Source organism: Syngnathus floridae, chromosome 6 (genome assembly GCF_059516105.1).
Source record: "Syngnathus floridae isolate MCC-2025c chromosome 6, RoL_Sflo_1.0, whole genome shotgun sequence".
Classification (NCBI taxonomy): Eukaryota; Metazoa; Chordata; class Actinopteri; order Syngnathiformes; family Syngnathidae; genus Syngnathus; species Syngnathus floridae.
Window position 1 is genome coordinate 1,542,287 of NC_142418.1, and position 17,714 is coordinate 1,560,000.

Consider the following 17,714-nt stretch of genomic DNA (forward strand, 5'->3'; position numbering starts at 1 on the left):
GCTTGTAGTTGATTGTGTTAATATACCAAATGTGTTTGTGTTTGAATAAAATGTTGGAAAAAAAACGTTATGCCAACATTTGTTATTAGGGGGGCCACCAACTCATTTAACAACGTAAAACACATATATATATTGTCATATAGAGCAGTTAACCAAATGTCTAATTTTTATGTTTTGGTTGGCGAATATAAAAACAAGGAATACAACACCTGACAAGTTATAACATAAATGTTTATAATAATAATAATAAGAAGAAGAAGAAGAATAAAAGTACATCTCAAACCAGCAATCTAATGTGAAACTGCAGTTGATATATTAGATAACAATATTTAGGCATATATATGCATACACGTTATTTAAAACCTACTATAAGTAAATCGTAAATCTACATTCTAGTGTACATAGTTCACGCCAGGAGACGCAACATGTTCACTGACTGATCCGTTGATGCACGGGAAGGCAGTTCACCCATTGACTCGTTCGCGAACGAGAAAGTCAGGATTCGTTCCCTCACTGATCCGTTCTCACGATGAACTAGAAATGCGAATCACTCACTCACTTATTCGTTCACTCACAGATTCGTTCGTTGGTGAACCGGAAATGCAATTCACAACTCGTTCGTGAATGGGAAGTTACGTCATTTTCGTCTTCGTTTTGTTTTACGGCGAGGTGACACCAGCTTCAATGGGCATTACCGACACTTACTGGTTGAAGTCATATGAACTGAAAAAAAACCGAATCACTTTAGGAAGCGATTCGTTCACTCTTGTTCACTGAAAAGATTCGTTGTTTTGAACGAATCGTTCACTCACGAGCCAACACTATTGCACTCAGCCGGAGTATACGCGGTCGGTGAGCAGCTGTGGGAGGAAAAAGCAGAGGAGCAGGGAGCAGTGTGGAGAAACGAATCGCGAGGTCTCGGTAGAGGAAAGTGCATCAGCTCTGTCTCGAACCTCTGCAGTATCCTACAACCCTCGAAGTAAGCTTAAACTGCGTGATTTATTCAAACAAATACTGGAGCAACCACACGGTAAGTTTTTCCTGCGGAATAATTTCTTTTCACTCACTCGGATGACTCGTATTTGTTGAACGAGTTTCCAAGGGACGGAAGCAATACAAAGATGAGATAATACATTGAGGCAAATGCTTTTTTGGGGGGAGGGGGCGTGCAGTTAGCGGCCCAAAGGAAAATTTTGCTTGCTCATCTATGGCTCGTGAGACAAACGTGAGAGCTCATCTCAAGCTCATATTACATGCACTTTTGTCTTACATGTTTAGGTGGTTCTCCGAAAATTAACTAGGAGAAATAAACGAGACATAGTTTTATTTACATTTAAAGAAGGACAAAAATTGTTTAAAGAGACAAACAGTTCCAAGTTCAGACTACAATTTTTTAAAATGAACTTTTATTGTGTGTGTACACGTATGTATTTATGTATGTACAATGTACATGCGCGTATGTATGTGTGTGTGTATATATATATATATATATATACAAATATGCAAACACACATATGTTGAGCTCTTGTTTTGTGAAATAAAGAGCCGGTTACCATACCCACGCCTCCCCTGCCATCATGAAAAGGGGAAAAACAAACGTTTTTTTATTATAAAGTCATTTTCCATTTCATTTCAATAGTTTTGTATCATTTTGAACCAAAATCGCTGAATTTTTTAATTATTTTAAAACCGAAGACGATTCGCTCAGAGGAGCCAACTTCCTCCCTAGCCTCCTCTGAGGATTGTGTAGTCATACGGCTGCCTATGTTGACAGGCTATGCAGTTAGACTGAACTTCTCTCTGTCTTTATGTCCCTGTTTAAGTGTTCAAACACTGTGGCTATATTAACTAAATTCTGTAGCTAAGCTGATGTATATCAAAGTCAAAGTCAGCTTTATTGTCAATTTCTCCACATGCCAAAGACATATCTTGTGTTTTTGTCATCTGTCTGTAACGTTGTGTTACTTTGGATGAAAAAAACAGCTTTGAAAAGAGACTTTACGGAGGCTACGAAAAAAAGGTTGTCCAGCCTTATGGCAGGGGGTGCTAGTGATCCCGGGATGCTTCATGTGCCTACCTGTAGAATAAGAGATCTGTTAGGGTTTTACAGAGTATCCTTATCGTATGATTATGTTGGAATGCAACCGGTAATGAATCCCATTCTATACAAGGTTGTAAAACACCCCCTGATATGTTTTGACTAGAGCACAAGGGCTTCCTATTCAGTCTACTCTTGCCCCCACTCTTTCTCTTAATAAATATGTCCTTGCAGTTGGGAGAGCTTCAGACTTCACTCCTTCAACGTGTGAACTCTCCACCTGCAGGTGTCTAAAAGAACTTGCTTGTCTCTCGTGTGGTTCTTGCGAAATAAGTTGGAGTGAGCAAATCTCTAACAAGATCTCCAGTTCAAATTTACAGTGAACAACTGAGGAGCAGTCGTCCATTTATTTCATTTTACATTTGTTTTTTTTTTTGTTTTTTTTTCTCGTTTTTACATTTTGTTTTACAATAAAGGATTACATATCCAAAAGATTTTCAACTATGGATTTTTGGTCGAAGCAGGAGGTCATCAGGAAAGGAAGAGCAACTCCGGAGTTAAAAGGTTTGATTCGGACAACGGGACTTAGGAGCATGTCTTTTCAAACAGAGTGGTATGCACGATCGAAAACAAGTTTTTGATTTCATGTGCTTCATTGAGTGTTTTTATGTGTGAAGACTGCTGATATGAGATTTTAATTAAAATAGTTCAAATGAAATAATGAATAAGCTACATTAGAGCAGCATTCCCCAACCTTTTTTGTGACACGGTTAGGTGCCGGACAAATTTTACCGGGGTTGGGTTGGGGGGGTGATGTCAGTGCCTCCCCAGTCATGAACCTCACCACACGTCACGAAGCTACAATATAGTTATATACTCAGATCTCTGGAATGATTGGAGCCACAACTGACAATGAGGCTGACGTCAGTGGCGCACGTAGGTCGGTAGTCAACAGCTGTTTTTTTTTTTGTTTTGTTTTTTTATTGACACAGAGGATGAATACTCCAATGGATTTAATGATTTGGAGTGACACGGATGGTTCGTTAAAATTGTTGTTTAGATTACATTTATTTTACGTTTGTAGTCTGACGTCAGCGGCGCACGTAGTTCCGGTGTCAACAGGTGTGGTTTTTTTTTTTTTTTTTTTTAAGTGACACAAGACGAAGATTCCGATGGATTTAATCATTTGGAGTGTCACTGATGGTTCGATAAAATTGTTGTTTATATTATATTTATTTGATATATCTAGTCCAGGGGTCACCAACCCTTCTTAAACCGAGAGCTACTTCCTGGGTACTGATTAAGCCAAAGGGCTACCAGTTTGACACACACTTCTGAAATAGTCAATTTGCTCAATTTGGCTTTCACTATGTTATTATTGTCATTTCCAGTTCACATGTAACTGTGATTCTAACAAGAATAGCAAAAATACAGTCAAACCTTGGTTTTTGTCCACAATCCGTTCCAGAAGGTGGTTCGAGAAGCGAATCGGTCGAATTATGAATGAAATTTTCCCATTACAAATAATGGACATTTTTTTAATCCGTATCCAGACAAAAAAAACCCGCCTTTATAAAGCATTTTTTGATTTGCACATATTTGTCTGATCGCGCAACTGCAGCGCACCGCCAAACGCGCAACCATAGCGCGTCGCCCACCGTGCAACTGCACCGCGCTGGTCGCATTATTGTGACAGAGCCGTCGCTGAAACATAGAAAATATTTTTAAAGTCCTGATGTACTTTCCAAAATTTAAGTGGACCTCAGTGCGCAGGGATCTTAATTCGGACCGATCGCGTAACCGCAGAGCGCCGGGCGCTTTAAGAGCGTCTTTGTGTTTTAGGATGGCTTTACTGCTCCCACTTGCTTTCTTTGGAGGCATGATTAGGGGTTAATAGATTAGGGGTCAAATTAACAAAAATACAATAACAACGGAGTCAGTCGGCATCTGGGCCGCGCGGTCGGGTTTTTCTCGGGTCCTCCCGAGGTTCGACCTCCGAATTTTGTTCGACAACCAAAGCAAAAAAAAAATCTCAATTTTTTTTTTTCGAATTCCGATTTGTTCGAGAACCAGTACGTTCAAAAACCGAGGTTTGACTGTAAAATAAATAGATGCAGCTCACTGACAAGTGCCGCTATTTGAGCTAATTTTGGAACAGTCCTGTGGGCGACGCATGCGGTCCTCACGGGTGACCTGGTGCCCGTGGGCACTGTGTTGGTGACCCCTGATCTAGTCTGACGTCAGCGGCGAGTCAACAGCTGTTTTTTTTTTTTTTTAAGTGACACATGACGAAGATTCCAATGGATTTAATTATTTGGAGTGACACGGATGGTTCGATAAAATTGTTGTTTATATTATTGTTATTTGAAATATAGTTTATATCTAGTTATATGGGCCTGTGGAATAATTTGAACTGCAACTGACGACGAGTCTGACGTCAGCGGCGCGAAGAATTCGATGGATTTAATGATTTGGAGTGACACAGATGGTTTGATAAACGTGTTCTTTATGTTATAGTTATTTGAATCACTGTTAATGTTACGTCAGGCCCGTTCTCAGCTCCTCGTTTGTGTTTATGTCATGTTAGCATGCGCGGGCATCGATTATGAGGATGTCCCACGCTAACATACGTGGACGTTCTGAAGAAGGACGTAGCAGCTGAAAGCTCTTCCGAGTTGGCTGGGTGTATGGAGAACCGGATAGATTGAAGCTCGTCTGAGGACGACCGAGCGAGAGCACACCGTATCGTTTAGCCTGTTGTTGCTGGTTCATGTCTGTTCTTGGTGTTGGATTTTGTCAAATAAATTTCCCCCAAAATGCGACTTAGACTCCGGTGCGACTTATATATGTTTTTCCCCCTTTATGATGCATTTTATGGCTGATGCGATGTACTCTGGAGCGACTTTTAGTCAGAAAAATACGGTATATATATATATATATATATATATATATATATATATATATATATATATATATATATATATATATTTTTATATATATATAAAAAAAAACCTTTTCCTCACCCCCCGTGGGTGGTCTCTTTTTTCCCTTCAAGCTCGGGTCCTCTACCAGAGGCCTGGGAGCTTGAGGGTTCTACGCAGTATCTTTGCTGTTCCTAGTACTGCACTTTTCTGGACTGAGATGTCAGATGTTTTTCCTGGGATCTGTTTCAGCCACTCCTCCAGTTTGGGGGTTACTGCCCCTAGTGCTCCAATGACCACAGGTACCACTGAAGTCTTAACTCTCCAGGTCTTCTCCAGCTCTTCTCTGAGCCCTTGATATTTCTCAAGTTTCTCATGTTCCTTTTTCCTAATGTTACCATCATTTGGGATGGCTATGTCAACCACAACGGCTTTCCTCTGCTCTTTGTCCACCACCACAATATCCGGTTGGTTCGCCATTACCATTCTGTCTGTCTGGATCTGGAAGTCCCAGAGGATCTTGGCTTGGTCGTTCTCTACCACCTTTGGAGGTGTTTCCCACTTGGATCTTGGGACTTTCAGTCCATACTCTGCACAGATGTTCCTGTACACGATTCCAGCTACTTGGTTATGGCGCTCCATGTATGCTTTACCTGCCAGCATCTTACACCCTGCAGTTATGTGCTGGATTGTCTCAGGACCTTCTTTGCACAATCTACACCTGGGGTCTTGTCTGGTGTGGTAGATTTGGGCCTCTATTGCTCTGGTGCTCAAGGCCTGTTCTTGTGCAGCCAGGATCAGTGCCTCTGTGCTGTCCTTCAGACCAGCTCTTTCTAGCCATTGGTAGGATTTCTGGATATCAGCTACTTCAGCTATGTTTCGGTGGTACATCCCATGTAGAGGCTTGTCCTCCCATGATGGTCCCTCCAGCACCTCATCTTCCTTTGATGCCCATTGTCTGAGACATTCACTGAGCACGTGATCCGTTCGGGCCTTATCCCTGATGTACTTATGGATCTTGGATGTTTCATCTTGGATAGTGGCTCTCACGCTCGCTAGTCCTCGGCCTCCTTCTTTACGGCTAGTGTACAGTCTCAGGGTGCTGGACTTGGGATGGAACCCTCCATGCATGGTTAGGAGCTTCCGTGTCTTGATATCTGTGGTCTGTATATCTTCCTTTGGCCACCGTATGATTCGTGCAGGGTATTTGATTCCTGGTAGGGCGTAGCTGTTAATGGCTAGGGACTTGTTCTTGCCATTGAGCTGACTTCTTAGGACTTGCCTTACTCGATGGAGGTATTTGGCTGTGGCTGCTTTCCTTGTTTCCTCGTCAAGGTTGCCATTTGCCTGTGGAATTCCAAGGTATTTGTAGCTGTCCTCAATGTCTGCTATTGTTCCTTCTGGGAGTGAGACCCCCTCTGTGTGGATTACCTTTCCTCTTTTAGTCACCATGCGGCCACATTTCTCAAGTACGAATGACATTCCGATGTCAGAGCTGTAGATCCTGGTAGTGTGGATCAGGGAGTCAATGTCCCGCTCGTTCTTAGCGTACAGCTTTATGTCATCCATGTAGAGGAGGGGGCTGATGGTGGCCCCATTCCTGAGTTGGTATCCATAGCCCGTCTTGTTGATTATTTGGCTGAGGGGGTTCAGTCCTATACAGAACAGCATTGGGGACAGAGCGTCTCCTTGGTATATACCACATTTGATGGTCACGTGTGCAAGTGGCTTGCCATTGGCTTCAAGTGTGGTTTTCCACTGTTTCATCGAGTTGGCGATGAAGGTTCTCAGAGTCCCATTGATGTTGTACAGCCTCAAGTGATTCAGTCATTCAGTGATCCAAGTATGTGGCATTGAGTCATATGCTTTCTTGTAATCAATCCAGGCAGTGCTCAGGTTGGTACGTCTAGTTCTGCAGTCTTGGGTGACTGTTCTATCCACCAGGAGTTGATGTTTTGCTCCTCTGGTATTTTTACCAATCCCTTTCTGAGCAGTGCTCATGTATTGATCCATGTGCCTGCTGATCTTATCTGATATTATGCCCGACATCAGCTTCCATGTTGTGGAGAGGCAGGTGATTGGCCGGTAGTTGGATGGGACTGTACCCTTTGATGGATCCTTCTGGATCAGGATCGTACGCCCTTGGGTTAGCCATTCAGGGTGAGTCCCATCCCTTAGCAGCTGGTTCATTTGTGCTGCCAGGCGCTCATGGAGAGTTGTAAGTTTCTTGAGCCAGTAGTTGTGGATCATGTCAGGGCCTGGTGCTGTCCAGTTTTTCATTCCTGAGACTCTTCTCTGGATGTCTGCCACTGTGATGGTTACTGGGTTCTGTTCAGGGAGCTTGCTGTGGTCCTTTCTCAGAGCCACCAGCCACTGTGCATCCTTCTTATGTGATGCCTCCCGCTCCCATATATCCTTCCAGTACTGTTCAGTTTCCAGCCTTGGTGGGTCTGCTCTGCTATTATTCCCCTGCCACTGAGCGTACACTTTCGCTGGTTGTGTTGTGAACAACCTGTTTATTCGTCTGGCTTCATTCTCTCTTGCGTACCTCTTTAGGCGGCTGGCCAAGGCTTGGAGTCTTTGTTTGGCAGTTTCGAGTGCTTCAGGTATGGGCATCTGGCTGTATTTCTTGGGAACTTGCTTTTTCATTGCACCTTTCTGGGCCTCTGTCATTTGGCTCACTTCTCTCCGTGCTATCTTGATTTTGGCCTCCAGCCTTCTCTTCCATGGTGGGCACTGTTGTGGTCGCATATGGTCATTCTTCTTGTAGCCAAGCATTTCTAGGATCACTGCTGCTGAGGTGTATATCAGCTCATTGGTTTCAGTGATGGTAGCCGTAGGAATTGTTGTCAATGCTGCATTCACATCTTCTAGGAGACTTTCTGAGGGTACTTCACTTAGCCTCTGCAGTGTGTATCTAGGTTCCCGAGCATTCATTCTCACCATGATCTTGTTCTTCAGGTCAGTTGCTGCCTCGTTCAGCTTGATTGTGCTTATTGGGGTTTCGTCCCCAACCTCTGGACTTTTACATGGATTTAACTCGTCTCTGACCTGGTGCTCTGGTTGGCCTTCGCTATGGCATTTGTGTTGTATCTCATCAATCTCGAGGTGTGATAGCAGGTGCCGTTTATGGATATTGGAACATTGAGCTACTAGTTGCTTGTACATATGTATATGTACAGTATATGTTTGTATATATGTGTATATATCCATCCATCCATCGAACGAATAAAGATGACCAGCCCTGTTAAACACCTGAAACACAAATATATTTCCAGTCGGCATATTTATACTTTTTTTAGCCGAGGTAGCGTTTACATTTTGTTGTTGTTGCTTTATTTAAACAAGGTAGCGTTTACTTGCACATTTTGATTATTAAAGGATATCAACGGCAGAAGACTTGGCCATTCAACTATAAATAATAACACATAATAAAATAAATCCCCTCGCAATATTTATGAACGTCTTGTAAACAAGCACTGCAGTCAAGCTACGAAGTAAACTAATGTTAGCGCAAGCGTTAGCGAGAAGCTAACGAATGCATTTACCACATTATTGTGTTCCCCAAGAATAATACAGCACCTTTGATGCAATTCATCTGATACAACTACTCAAAACACACCCACAAGAAGTAAACATAGAGCGCACAGCTCCAAAAATATCAGAAAGACTGAAGCTAATACTATGAAAACGAGTGCATAGACAACGTGAAATACAGGTTGGTTTTTTTTGTGTCATCTCAAGCTTGCGCTATACTGTGTCCGTCATTTCCATAGATTGAAGAAACTGAACCATCAATGAAACGAAGTCTTTCGGCGAATCCTCCTCTATACTGATAAAAGATTTCTGAAACACTCTTTGAACAAGTAGGACTTTGCCCACAGACGTGGGAACACTGCTTGAAAAAGGAAATTTGACCAGGCACTTCTTTGAGGTTCTGATGTTGTGCAATGAATTGATGCATCCAACAACAGAACATTTTGATCCATCCACTTCAACATCCTTGACTGTAAAAGTCTCTCCGAGTAATAAACATGGCGGATTCGTAATAAACATGGCAAATTCACAAATCCGCCATGTTTATTGCTCGGATTTCCGTTTGGCAACACCCATTACCTTGTTTGGTTTGTCCCGCCCTGACAGATGTGATGTAATAGATAAAAATACATAACAGAAAATGGAGAAATCTGAACGGCGTAAAAAATAGCCCCGAAACAGAACATAAAAGTATTTCTACAGCACCTGGAGGGATAGGTTACACTTTTCTACACTCCTGGAGACTCCAAATACAAGCAAAAAAAGTTGATTTTTCGCGTGTCCTTTTATTTACTTCAATTCAACAAGAATCCTAAAATAAACATTTGTTTTATGATCAGTCTACTTTGACATAATAAAGTAAATGGAACTGTTCTTGAACCAGTCTGAGGTATAACACGTTTTTTTTAAATAACTCTCTTTGGGGCAGCCAACATTGTTTAAATAAATAAAATATGAATGAAAAACCTCTGACTGCTCTCGGGTAGAAAAAGGATGAATAAAAGTAAATTCTTTAAAGACCAGTCTATATTATCTAAAGTAAAATAAAAATCTGACACGGGTGAATTGACTAAACGCTATACAATCAATTCCTAAGGCTGATAGAGTGTTAAGCCACTTAAAAATACGAAAGTAAGCAGACGTGGAGTTCTGTTAACTCTTTGTATGGCAGCGACGGGAATACTCATCATGACATTAATGATTTAGGATCCCGTTGACGAATATTCTCGTCAACTTATTTTTATTTTATTAATGGGTAGATAAGACTACTGGCCACCTCTCCACTTAAAATCAAGTCTATAGAGCACCGGTGTCAAAGTCCAGGCCTCGGGGCCAGATACGACCCGCCACATCATTTTAGGTGGCCCAAGACAAATTGTGCATTGAATTCATGTCAATTCCAAACTTTCAAATTGTTTTCACTTTTCCAAAATACATATTGTTAGCTATTTTTTTTCCATTCATTTAAAAAAAAAAAAAAAAAATTTACCGTATTTTTCGGACTAAAAGTCGCTCCGGAATATAGGTCGCATTAGCCATAAAATGCACAATAACGTGAAAAAAAACATATAAGTCGTTCCGGAGTATAGGTCACATTTTGGGGGAAATTTATTCGACAAAATCCAACACCAAGAACAGACATGAACGAGCAACAACAGGTTAAAGTTTAACCAGGGGTGGGCAATTGATTTTTACAAGGGGCCACATGAAAAACCTGAGTTGTGTCAGAGGGCCACACCTACGATAACTTAAACCTGCTCAATTTTCTTCCATTGTAAAATGCACTAAATTATTTTAAATAGTTGGTAGTGGTAATTAGAAGAATACAATTATTCTGTTTATATTTATATTAAGCTATGTGAAATTGTGGTGTATAGGTCAAATAAAAAACCAATCATTATTCAGTACAATTTATTCTTATCTTCTTTAACTTTTCCTCAAATGACAAAGCCGCTGCATCTCTGGGTGTGAAGTTTGATAAAAAGTTCTTGTTGGGCTTGCAGTTTTGCTAGCAATGCATCAGCCTCTGATGCACCCTGTTTATCAGACAGATGTATTTTTTCTCATGCTTAGTTGTGTGGTGGCGACTCAAATTATATTCTTTAAACACAGTGACCTGTGTACCACAAATCAGGCACACGGCTTTGCCTTTCATTTCTGTAAAGAAATACTTGGCAGTCCATGTCTTGTTGAAAACACGGCACTCCTTGTCAACTTTTCTTTTCTGAGGGTCAGCACACATTTCTCGGGCAGCATTACTTCGCACTGTTCACCTTCTCGCACAGCTCACATACAGGTACGCTACACGGAAGTGCGACACCTTTCAAAATAAAAGCAAGTATTTTTTTTAATTAAGTAGTAATCAAATATAATTTACGATTGGCCTCATGCGGGCCGGACAGGGACGCTCAAAGGGCTCAAAGGGCCGGATGAGGCCCGCGGGCCGTAATTTGCCCAGGTCTGGGTTAAACGATAGGTATGCTAACGTGACATAAACACGAACGAAAAGCTGAGAACAGGCCTGACGTAACATTCAGAGTTATTCAAATAACTATTACATAAATAACACGTTTATAAAACCATCTGTCACTCCAATTCATTAAATCCATCGACCGTCCTTTGTCAACAATGGGTGCGCGCCGCTGACGGCGCTTGCACTTCAAAATATTCCACAGGCCCATATAACGAAATATAAATTTATATCAAATAACTATTATATAAGCAATAATATTATCAAACCATCTGTGTCACTCCAAATCATTAAATCCATCGATCAAATTCCTTGTCCTTTGTCAACAACGCCACGCATGCGCCCTGACGTCAGCCTCGTCGTTATTCCACAGACCTAGAATATAACTATATTGTAGCGTTAACAAAGTACAAAGAAAGACGTGGGTTTGGTAAACGGCTCTTTATTTAACAAAACAAGAGTTCAACGAGCCAACAACTACTGAACTGTAACGATAAAAACATATACAAGTTGCTACAGAAAATAAAATATATCAAATAACTATAACATAAATAGTTAACCGCCACACGGCCCCAAGGACCGGAGTCTACTTCCAGGCGTTTGGCGGCGTGGACTTCCATCCCCGGAGGTGGCACTTCCAGCCACGGAGGTGGAAGAGAGCTCCATAGAATAGGACCGGGCGTGCGTAAAAGCCATGTCCGAGCCCCATCCACCGTCCCCGGACAGCCACCCGGCCGAGCACCGGCCCCCGACTTCCATCCACGGAGGTGAAAGAGAGCTCTGTAGAGTAGGACCGGGTGTGCGTAAAAGCCATAATAGTTTTTCAAACCTTCTGTGTCACTCCAAATCATTAAATCCTTCAAACTCTTCGTCCTCCGTTTCACTTCCAAACAAAGCCGCTAATGATGCCGGTAGTGCGTGGGACCCTTCGTCATCTTCGTCATCCCGTGATCGAATCTTTATGTAAACAACCGCTGCTAAAGGCACTTGAAATTCAAATTACAGTAATCCCTTGTTACATCGCGGTTAGTTAAGTATAAGTCACCCCCCCACCCAAACTATGAAAAAAAAAACGCGATTTATAGTCCGAAAAATACGGTAGATATTTGATTTGATTTCAATATTTCAATTTTAAATATTTGAAAAGTTTTTATTAGTGTATGTTTTGAAAACTAGTTATTCATCAGTTTGTTGTGTGACCTATACCAGTGGTCCCCAATCTTTTTTGCGCCACGGACCGGTTATGTGTCAGAAATATTTTCGAGGACCGGCCTTGATATAAATAGACATATTTATATATTTATTGTTTACATATTTATATATATAAATAGGATGAAATAAAATGATACGACTGGCATAAAAACAAATATAAACCACTTAAAAATAAAAGGTTGAATTAGTGGGAGCACCGAGCTTGTTTCTCAGAAATGAGCCGTTCCCATCTTGGCGTATTCGGAGACAATGACACACGAAGTGGTTAAGGTTTGTCTTTTAATGCAGGATGCTTGGTCTCCATGTGCCAAAGCATGTTTGAAGGCTTCATTGCCTCGTTAGCTAGCCTGTCGCCACATATGCAGAGTGCACTTGGTGCGTCAGAGTCACCTGTGGCGATAAATCCATATTTTAAGTAGGACTCCAGAAATGTTCGTTTAAATGCAGCTTTCCTTTTTTTAGAAGTTGTAACCTCTTCTTCTTCAGTGTCCTCATTGGGCGTTTTTTCCTTTTCGAACTTCTCTGTTTCTTGGTAATTTTTGCTTGCCTCATGGGCTCAACTGTGGTGACATGTCACGTGACCGAGACGAGCGTCCTGTGTCAAGAGTGCTAATTTTTCACATGCACCGACAGATGTAATTGGGAGAGATTCGCCAAATTTTTTAATTTTTCATAATAAATTCGTACTCATTTTTGCTAGCTTTGCGGGCTCGACTGGGAAAATGTCACGTGACCGGGACGAGCGTCTTGACCTGAATTAATTGATCGTCAATTAATTAATCAGCCCGGTGTTTGGGGACCACTGACCTATACTATATATACCATATGAGACTTTCATACATTTATTTGGGTTGACAATTTGAATGGCCCTTTGAGGCAAACTATGACTATGATGTGGCCCGCGACCAAAATAAGTTTGACACCCCGGCAAAGTGCATTGGAGTGGCTAACTCTGCCCACTTGATAGCAGTTGCGCTTGCTGGCTCATAGAGAGGTGATGTAAACTGTAAGCCCAACCTACATGGGAGAACAATGGGGAATGTTGTAGAGTGATGGAGGAAGAAGTCAGAGAGTGAGAGAAAATGGCGAAACGGAAGCAATTGGCTTTCAAGTAGCTTACAATTGAGCAAACTATCGCTCTTTGTGATTGCGGTACAGCAAAACAAAGGAGCAAATTTAGAGGAGATGATTGTGAGTATGCGACAAACACGGACGTCCGCTTCAAAAGCCACCTCCGGCTCAGGCATACAGGTCGTGAGTAGCAATTGGAGTTTTGGAACATGGCGAAACGGAAACAATTGGCTTTCAAGCAGTTTACAATCGAGCAAAGTATTGCTTGTTTGAGTGCAGTACAGCAAAACGATAGAGTGAATTTAGAGGAGGTGGCTGTGAGTACGTGACAGACAACGAAGTCCGCATCACAAGCCACCGCCATCATACACGTAAAAAATGAGTGAAAATGCTCAATCGGCTGGGATTTTAGTTTTTTTTTTCTTTTTTCAAAAACGCGTGGAGTTAATGAAGGTAAAAACGATACTTGCAGGTTTTTAGCCAAGTCATCAACACAGCAAATAACTCATAACATAAAGGTAATCAGATGTTCAGATTCAGCGTGGGTTTTATATGCTTCCCAGTACCAACCATCTCAGTGGCCTTGTGGTGTCCTCCCTGAGACTGGGAGGTCGTGGGTTCGAACCCCAGCCGAGTCATACCAAAAGACTATAAAATGGAACCTGATGCCTCCCTGCTTGAAACTCAGCATTAAGGGTTGGATTGGGCATGCTGTGAGGAGCTGCGCCCCATAGTCATTATTAATGCGCAATGTATAGCTTCTACTATGGAAGCTCGTCTGAGGACGACCGAGAGAGAGTACAATGCACACGAGTCCCTCTATTACATCAATGCAGAAATAATGCAAAAGGACAAAAATGGCTCATACAACGGGTCTTGTCATGAGTAAAGTGATGTTATGTTTTTGATTTTACTGCCCTATGTGGGTCGTTTGAAATGGGAGCTTTAATCGCACAATGAAATGTGCTTATTTTTCAAGTACTATATGGTCTAATGTGCCAAATTGTATGTTTATATTTACAATGTAAATACTAGTAAGATTTACAACCCCACGCCCCTTCGCCATTTGTGCCCATGCTTCCAAGCTATCTCTTTGCCTTGAGTAAACATATTGACACACCTATTGGTGAAAAGTCATCAGAGAAGGATTTCCTGCTTTAAACAAATAACTCATTGCAACACCTCAGTTAAATATTTGCTCACACATTATCAATCTACAAAGCCACTGTTAGAGATTTGCTCACTCCAACTTATTTTGCAAGAACCACACAGGAGACAAGTAAGTCCTTTTAGACACCTGCAGGTGGAGAGCTCACACGTTGAAGGAGTGAAGTCTGAAACTCTCCCAACTGCAAGGACATATTTATTAAGAGAAAGAGTGGGGGCAAGAGTAGACTGAATAGGAAGCCCTTGTGCTCTAGTCAAAACATATCAGGGGGTGTTTTACGACCTTGTGTAGAATGGGATTCATTACCGGTTGCATTCCAACATAATCATACGATAAGGATACTCTGTAAAACCCTAACAGCCACCATATATAGTTTCGAGAGCATCACTTGGAATCTTGTGGGAATGAGTGCCCGCTTTCAATAATGTTCAATTATCCTTGTATATATTGAGTAATAGTATTTGAAATATAACCAATTCGGGCCCCAGCAGCGATCACTGCGAGGTCCCTTTTGTTTTTGTAGGAATTATTATTAGAGCCCGAGTAGCGACCGCTATAAGGTCCCTATTGTTTTGTAGAAATTCTTCTTTTGGAAGCCTGATTAGCGACCACTTTGAGGTCCCTATTTTTGCGGAAATTATTTTTCATTAAGGCCCAAGCTGCGACCGCTGCGAGAGCCATATTGTTTTTGTAGAAATTATTATTTTTGTTATTATTTTTTTCCTCCATAAAGCAGTGTTTCCTAACCTTTTTTCATCCACGGCACAGCTTTACATTGGAAAAATCTCTAGGCACACCAAAACCAAAAATCTGTTGTTACACCAGCTTCTATATTACAATTACCGTAATTTTCGGACTATAAATCTCTCCGGAGTTCACGTCACACCAGCCATAAAATGCCCAAAAAGTGAAAAAAAAATAAAATAAATAAGTCGCTCCGGAGTATAAGTCGCATTTTGGGGGGCAATTTATTCGACAAAATCCAACACCAAGAACAGACATGAACAAGCAACAACAGGCTAAACGATACGGTATGCTAACATGACAAACACAAACAAGGAGCTGAGAACGGGCCTGACGTAACATTCAGAGTTATTTAGAAAAACTATTACATAAATAACACGTTTATAAAACCATCTGTGTCACTCCAATTCATTAAATCCATCGATCGTCCTTTGTCAACAATGCCGTGTGCCGCGCCGCAGTTCAAATTATTCCACAGGCCCATACAACGATATATAAACTATATTTTAAATAACTATCACATAAACAACAATATTATCAAACCATTTGTGTCACTCCAAATCATTAAATCCATCGATCAAATTTCTCGTCTTTTATCGATCGTCCTCTGTCAACAATGCGGTGTGCCGCGCCGCAGTTCAAATTATTCCACAGGCCCATACATCAATATATAAACTATATTTTAAATAACTATCACATAAACAACAATATTATCAAACCATTTGTGTCACTCCAAATCATTAAATCCATCGACCAAATTTCTCATCCTTTATGTCAACAACACCGCGCGTGAGCAGCTGACATCAGCCTCGTGGGTCAGTTGCGACTCGTTTTATTCCACAGATGTAGTATATAAATATATTGTAGCGTTAACAAAGTTCAAGGGAAGACGTGGGTTTGGTAAACGGCCCTTTATTTAACAAAACAAGAGTTCAACGAGCCAACAACTATGAACTGTAACGATAAAAACATATAGAAGTTGCTACACAAAATAAAATATATATCAAAGAACTATAACAAAAATAAAAATGTTTTCCAAACCTTCTACGTCACTTCTAATCATTAAATCCTTCAAACTCTTCGTCCTCCGTGTCACTTTCAAACAAAGCCGCGACTGATGCCGGTAGTACGTGGGGCCCTTCGTCATCCCGTGATCGAATCTTTGTCCTTTATGTAAACAACCGCCGCGCCGTGCCACTGATGTCACTTGAAATTCAAATTACAGTAATCCCTTGCTACATCACGGTTCGTTTATCGCAGTTTAACTTTTTCTTCTTCTTTTTTTTTTTGAATTTTGAAATTTTGAAAAAGTTTGTAACCTGCAGAATATGAGTTTCTTTTTGGTGCCATTTTTGTTAAGCCCTTCCCAGTTGATGAGTCACGGCCAACGGTAAAATTTAGAGCACCCTCATCCAGTTTCGTCTGAAAATAACTGTTTTTTGTTTTGTTTATTTGGTTGTTTCATCAAAGTCAAAGTCTGCTTTATTGTCAATTTCTTCATATGCCAAGACACACAAAGAGATCGAAATTATGTTCCCACTATCCCACGGTGACAAGACATAGTACACAATATGCATACAAGTAAACAACACAAAAAATAAAAAGAAGGCACAAACAATGAATAAATAAGTGTGATGAATAAACAAATAACAAATTAAATAACATATTAAATATAAGAGGAGCAAAAATGGAGCAAGTGTGCATACAGCAGACAGTAGACTTGGATATGGCGCTTTTAAGTGTTAATTGCTTTATTTGATTTTTTTCTCTCCATTTTTCATGTTTTGAATATGTTCAAGATAAAGATATAAAAGCATGTGAAGTGATCAACTATACTAAAAATAACATGTGAAGTGGTCAACTATATTTGTAAGTAAATGATGTGTTAATGATCAAGTAAAACTTTGTAGAAAAAACATATATATAAGTCGCTCCTGAGTATAAGTCGCCCCCCCCCCCCCACCCAAACTATGAAAAAAAACACGAATTATAGTCCGAAAATTACGGTAGTTATAATACAACAAAAGACGTTGTGAAAGTGCTATATCAATAAAGTCCTATTCCTGTATATGTATGGAGAGTCGAATAATTGAATAAAAATAAATATAATTTTTTTAATAAAAGTGATTTTGTTTAAAGGATTTAGACAGTGTAAAGAATAAATTATTGAAAGTGGTTGTGATTGAATTCCAAAAGATTCAACATGACTTTGTTTACTGTTTTAGACTAGCACTATAAATATTGCGACAATAAGAACAAAGTAACTTTTAAAGCCGCTCTGCTGTTCTGGCAGGGTTAACCAAATGTACTTCAAATTTTCTCTGTTGAGGCCTTCATGATGCTAAAACACAAAGTTTGAGTGACTTTGAGTGAGTGTGAGGTTTTGCCGGTGCTGTTGCTGTGGCAATGCAGAGTTCTCCAAGAAAATACAAAATCTATACATGCAAGAAAACCCTGAAACCTTTAAAAATAACCTCAGGCTTTGCAAAATCATCAATATTTTATTAGTTAATTGTGTGGCTCTTGAAAATATGGCTCTTTGACTCCCCCTAA

The 17,714-nt window shown here is 40.7% G+C and overlaps 1 protein-coding gene across 1 annotated transcript in view; it reads left to right on the forward strand.

The window, feature by feature from the left end:
- Positions 1 to 668: 668 nt before the first annotated feature.
- The window catches only part of chst6 (carbohydrate sulfotransferase 6), a 49,826-nt gene continuing 32,780 nt past the window's right edge, over positions 669 to 17,714 (forward strand). Inside the window, exon 1 of the mRNA XM_088379888.1 lies at positions 669 to 1,030. The gene's annotated coding sequence lies outside the window, so the exon portion shown is untranslated. The remainder of the gene's footprint in view (positions 1,031 to 17,714) is intronic.